The sequence below is a fragment of the Bactrocera latifrons genome, unplaced genomic scaffold, assembly GCF_001853355.1.
Source record: "Bactrocera latifrons isolate USDA-ARS-PBARC rearing strain unplaced genomic scaffold, ASM185335v1 scaffold_193, whole genome shotgun sequence".
NCBI lineage: Eukaryota > Metazoa > Arthropoda > Insecta > Diptera > Tephritidae > Bactrocera > Bactrocera latifrons.
Window position 1 is genome coordinate 198,655 of NW_017535441.1, and position 6,710 is coordinate 205,364.

The following is a 6,710-nucleotide window of genomic DNA, read 5'->3' on the forward strand; positions in this document are numbered from 1 at the left end:
CCTATCCTAAATAGAGTAAAGCCTAATATCTGCCAAATTATTCAAAGAAGGTAACTCATCGTTAAAAGCTTGAGCTTAGCTTTGATTAATGGTTGGATAAGAAGCTTGAATCAAATAGTAAAATCTTGAAAGCAAAACTCGATATTTTATAAAGAAACGTTGTTATGAATTTTTTAATAATCATAATAATTTATTGATCAAAAATATATTAAAATATTAAGCTAATTAGCTACAATACTTTTTTTTAGAAAACCTTTTAGTTTCAAAGTTCGTACTATCGGACATTATTTACAGCAATTTGCATCTAAATCTATATCACATCGGGTAATATTCGCTGGTGGAGTCACGTCAATTAGCACCATGGTTTATACAGTCAAACTGGTAGCAGAGAGGCTAGGAAAAAAGAAGAGAAAAAATAAAAACAGGTATTGTAAAGTCCATTAGTATTAAAGTAACTTTAATTATAACATTAAGACCCCTATGACCCCCTATCGCTATAATCTGCTTATATGTATATAGCTTCATTTAATTGGTTACAACATTCTACAACGCCAAGCACAGCTTTCTAAGTTTTTCAATAATTGCGAAGGCATCGGTACAAGATGCAGGAAAAAGAAATTTCGCTTAGGGCAAATACATTCGAACAGGGTGGATTCTGCTTTTAAGCATATGATTAGTTATTCCTTACAATTTATTCTATTTCTGCATTTAAGTTTCCAAAAATGTGTGACGGAAAAGGATGATGGATAATATTGTTTAGATAATGTAGACAACACTCTAGTGATTATTCATTTACGAAATAAAGTTATAGAAATATGCAAATAAGCGACTGATTTTTGAAAACTCTTACTTTTTTGTTTTCAAAAAGCGCTGATTTTTATGCAGTCATCCCATATTAGTTTTTCTAGGTTTGAGTGTTAGGCGTTGACCTGACCTGATGGCATATTCAAAGTTGTATAATCTGTCGAACAGTTATTACGCTTTTATATGTGCTTACTCGCTAAGCCATTAACAAATTCTTTGAAGCATTTCTATAAGTAGATTTCAGATTTAAGAATGACCGGCGTCGGAGATAATGTGCTACGCATGAGTGCTATCCAAGGAATGGGAGTTTAATCGATTAACCTTGTGTGTATGTAAATTGTGGAGGCACATCACGTGCCATATCATCCCCAATATGCCGTTCGCTCAGCTTCTTTTTACGAGTATGCTAAATAAAAATGACGGTAAGAGAGTCAAATGTTTTATGGGGACGTACGTCTGCTTTTTCTTATTGCTCTCGTAAGTAGTAGAAAATATGTTAGGCTTTCAAATTAGAAGCACTGCGCACTAGTTCGGTGCTCGGCATCGACTCGAGCAACAATACGTCTTGGTTACGTCGACTGATTATTCGTGAAAGTTTGAAACTTGTACGGGTCGGTGCCAGCGTGTTCGATTCCGCTATGGCGGTGGTGGTAAGCCAGGCATTCCTTTCATTATTAAACTATTAGGTGTGACGGACGGTTCGGATTCTAGTTAACTCAAACAAAATGTGTTGTCGTTCTGCCCATATTGACCAAGGACGCTGTCCAACTTTTGCGAGTTAATTGACATGCGATTATTGCCGATGACTGAGACGTACCGATGACAAAACAAAAGTTTAGCGTAGTGCCCAAATCTATGCCGAGTAGAATATTGCTATCGGAGACTTTGAGCCGTTGGGGCAGTTAAGATTTTAGTATGTGATATTGTTGCTTCTCTTGTGATTGTTGTTGTTTTTCTGCTGCAATTCCTGCAGTCATACCGATAACTTCATTTGCGACGAATTCATTCCACTTCGACAGGGTTATAAGGATGCTATCCTACAGAGAAAGCTAATGTCTTTAGTCACGACTATATAACTGCATAACTCGGTGTGAGTGATAATAATTAAGAGCATTTTTATTCAGCAGAGCTATCTGTAGTTGTGGCTTTGACTGTGAGAGTGACCGGGAAATCCGTATTAGTGAGCTAGAGATAGCTGTGAATGAAAATGGAATATTTTTTTTTTAATTCAGAGATAAACGTGATTATCGATAACTGCTTGTTTATAAATATGAGGGCAGTCGCGTCGGGTGAGATGTGATGAAAAGTTGTAGGAAATTATATAAACAGACTAAATGAGATATCAAGAAGTGAATTTCATTGAAAAGGGGTTGATGAAATGATTATAACTACTCACCATTTGAGATTAGTTGAAATGTGGAACGAATTTGGAAATAAGACAGTACCACAAATAACACGATGTGAGATTATTTCCCAACCAGGCGTGAAATATAGAAAAAACATTATGTTAAAGGTGTTAGAACGCAGCTTGAATGTTTGAACATCTCCTACGCCTACAATTCAAACGCCATTCGTGTTGTAAATGTTTCTTTCTGCCCACTCATGTCTTACACATATACTAGTATACGTAACCTTTACCTTAACTCACCTTGAAAGCATCACGGAATTCGTGACTCAAGAGCATAGAGTGTAGAGCAACACATTGATGCAGGTCGATAGGTAGTACAGCACACCGGATGTGTGGTCTACAGATTCTAACACATCTTTGAACAGTTGCTTTTTAATATTCGCCCTGCTGCCATACACACCCATCAGTAGTTGTACGTGGAAGGGCGCCCAGCAGAGGAAGGACGCTACAGCGACAGCCTGCAGAGAAAAATGGCATGAATGTGAAAGGTAACGGAAGTCGTCACTAAGGTATAAAAAATCTAAGTGACTTCTCAGTGGTACGTACAAATTATATACATATATATATACATTTATATATAAGTATATTATAGCAACTCATTGAACTCACCGTGCACGAGATCTCGCCCTGTTCAGATACCACGTAGAATTGCATAGCCTGCGGCAGGGCGAGCAACCGCGCTGTTACCCAAATAACGAAGATGAACTTGATAGCGCGCGAGAGCTTCTACATGGTGTGCTGTCTGCAAATAAGCGATAAAGAGACAGTGGAACCAGGAGCAGGAAAAAAAGAAATTTCAATAGAACGACAGGGAGTTCAAAACTTAAAACTAAAACAACAATAGTTTTACTATAAAAATACTACGTTAAAATATTAAAGATTCAGGTATACAAGTATTAAAGTGAAAATCGCGTACACGCAACATTGTGTGGTGTGCGCTAAAAATTGGCAGGCATATCAATTGCAAAAGTAGTCAGTCCAAGCTGAAATATAAAAGAGAAAAAGAAATAAGAATCCAAAAATGACATTATTTTAACGGTAAGGGCGCGACAGCTACACCTTTTAATATTATCTTCATGCTGTCAATTTAACTTATTAGAAAAAGCACTCTATTTACTTGGTGACGAAAACTCAAATAACTTTATAAATAAATTAAAGGTGAATTATAAAAGCCAGCTGAAATTGAAAGCGCAATGAAACCATTAATCAATACCCCATAGCTTTTACTCACCGAAATGAATGAAATATCGCTATGTAGCGCTCAACGGTAAATGCCGTTATTGTCAGCACGGTTGCATTGTCTCCGCTAAAAGACTGTCAAGTATGCAAATTAGATCGCCAAAGGGGAAGGCATTGGGGTACCAATAACTATATATATATATATATATGTATATCTTGTGGTGTACCTGAAAAAACAAAGATAATTGAAATCAAATAATTAGATATGTTGCATTAGTATTTATTATTAATTTCGATGAAAGTGCTGTCGCGGGTTTAAATTCAACCCAGATCTGCCCAACGCGTGTTTAAAATTTGCTTCAACTTAAATAAAAAGTTTCATAAAGTGTCACCAATAAAATAATTCACTCATGGAATTTTATTAGCATCACAAGGTCACACAGTAAGAATAAAGAACTGCAAGCGAAATTATCAAGTGTTTGGAGTAAACATCAGAAATCAAAAAATAGTGAATTGTTCTATCTAAAATATATTCTAGGATGGATACATCAAATTTCTTTATATAGTTAGAATATGTTACGTATTAACTTTGTTTATGTAGAGTGGTATGTGCTTAAAAGTGCTTTCAGCAAAATCTATTCGCCGCATATCTAATATCTACTCCAGCCAATTCGCCGGGTAGTAGAAAATATGACAAATAGATATAATAATACAGAGTTGGAGTGCTCACCAACAGAGAATCACCTGGTTCTGATAGGATTTGGGTAAGGGTACCCTTCATGCGAGCTTATCTCCTTTACAGTTTTCGACACTGCGACTATTGATTACGGATTTGGTTACGATTTCAGAAAGCTAAACCAAAACATTTGTGTAGAGTCCACACCGCTTTCCAATACCTTCTTTATAACAATTTAAGGTAACCAATGCCTTTTCCACTTACCTCTCAACATCGGGCTTCATGGTGATGCCCAACTCCTTCACCTTTCGACAAGGTGAGACAGGAAATACAACAACAGGGAAACATCCGGATTTTATACTACCTGATAAATAAAACTAGTTCAGCTATATTTGGATTGAGAGCTAGGTCGTTTCTAGCCCACCATGTAGATACCGCATTGAGGCAACCTTGTATTAACTCGTAAACGGTATTTTCCGGTATTTATTTCGGAATTTTCCTGAATATTCATGCATATGAAATGTTTCAAAAAGTAGATGCAACTCGTGCATTAATTTATTACGCGATATAACAATGCATGTGATGAGATTACCCAACATACTAGCCACAAAGATGATGACATAGAGCCTGGTGAGCGTAATCAAGGCGGACATGGGAAGCTTCTGGTAAATCATTTGCAAAGTCTGATCGAAGTGCGTAGAATTTAGAATTTTCGTCTGATTCTTCGTCGAGAAATTCAGTGCCTGTGACATATTCTTGTATGCCTTGCTCCGCAGCAACTGCTGTAAGTCTCCCCACGAGTCATAAGTCAAGTAGCGGCGAATTGGAGTACGCTTGACTTACGGTGATATCGATCAAGCAGCAACACTTCGTCTGATGTTGAGGCGCTTGCAAAACTGCTGGCGGCTATGGTAGCTGTCGCCAATTGAGACCGCCGAAAATTTCATGTTTAAACATGCTCATTTACTTTAGGGATTGGATCGCGCTGGGTGAAGTGGTACTTAGTTGCTGATACAAAGTTTCATTTTCTGTCATGAAAGTAAAAGTACTTTGTTTAGTATGTACTTATATGTATATTGTATGAAACATAACTACGTTGATAGAACATTTAGTCAGTAGAGAGGGCGCTGAATCATTTAAATCGTATAGTTCACAATATATATAAATATACACCTACATAAGTGTATTGATTTTTACATGAATGTTCACATATATATTTATATTGAGTAAAGTATTATCGCCTTTATCTTTCATCTGACTTTTTGCTCTTTTGCGGTCACGCAATCAACTGGAACAAAACTACTTCTATGTTAGTTCGACTTAAGCCCTTGCTCTTTTTAAACATTTTCGAACGTACTGAGCTCGTGCATGTCGTAAATTTGTTAGAATGACAGCAAAAGCTAAATTTAAGACTTAACAAAACCTCCACATTGCTTATTCGGACCCTTGCACATAGTCCCACTAGCGCTCCGCTAACGAATGAAGCGAAAAATCGAGTTTACATAGTAGTAGTATCGAATATCGCAGCATTGTAGTGCACTTGCATACCGATAGGATTTAAAATAAAATTAGAATATTTGTAAACACCTGCAACGAATGGAAAAAAGAAAAAATCAGATACAATAATGCACGTGATATGTGTGGCGAACTCATGGAAATATTCTTTTGAGGGTGTTTGTGATAAAATCATAAATAAATATTTTCTGAGGGACTTTGCAAGAACAAAATTTTTATTTTTAACGATGCATATCTTAGCTAACTATCACGGCGAAAAATTTGTATTGGAAATTCAAAATTATTTGAGAATTACTAATTGTAAACAGTGGAAAGTGGAAAGAAAAACAAGAAAGGACATTAAATCCGGTAGTCGAAGCTACAATACTCTCGACAAGTACCAAAAACTTGTTTCAAGAACTGTGATCGGTCAATTTTTTGGCAGCAATTTGCTACAGTAACTCGATTTCAAGGAGGATGTAGTCATGGGTATAAGTTCACGCAAGTGAGGAAAGTTTTCTGATCGCCATTCACTTGGGAGTGGCCAGAAACGATTCTTTTACATATGACTCAAGCAGCTCACGACTTCCGGTCCTTGACCAAGTATCCTCTGGGTAGCYTAAGAACATCCGTTTGAAGGTGCGCTAAAGTGAGAAGGCGAAACATTCCCTGCATAGGGTTGAGCGCTAGGTTTGGGACCCGCCACGTAAAAAAACCACCCCAATGACAACGCAACAACAGCCTCGGATGAGAGACCCGCCGGGGGAAGCAGAGGAGAAGGAAGACCTCCACTCCGTTGGAAGGACCAAGTGGAGAAGGACCTGGCTTCACTTGGAATATCTAATTGGCGCCACTTAGCGAAAAGAAGAAACGACTGGCGTGCTGTTGTTAACTCCGCCATAATCGCGTAAGCGTTGTCTACGCCAATCAAGAAGAAGAACTCGATTTCAATAGTCCCTTGGAGTTTGTACCGTTGCTTTAGACAAAAACCCATATCAAATTTCTTGCAGATATCTCGTCAAATAAAGAAGCTTTCCATACAAGCACATAGATAGTTCAGTTTGTATGGCAGCTATACGCTACCGTGTTCCGATATCGGTTGTTCCGAAACGTGAGCAGTTTCTTGGTGAGAAATTGACGTGCACAAAA

General features: G+C 37.5%; 1 pseudogene; it reads right to left on the reverse strand.

Moving 5' to 3' along the window:
* Positions 1-277: 277 nt before the first annotated feature.
* On the reverse strand, positions 278-6,088 carry LOC108967628 (annotated as a pseudogene).
* Positions 6,089-6,710: the final 622 nt, after the last annotated feature.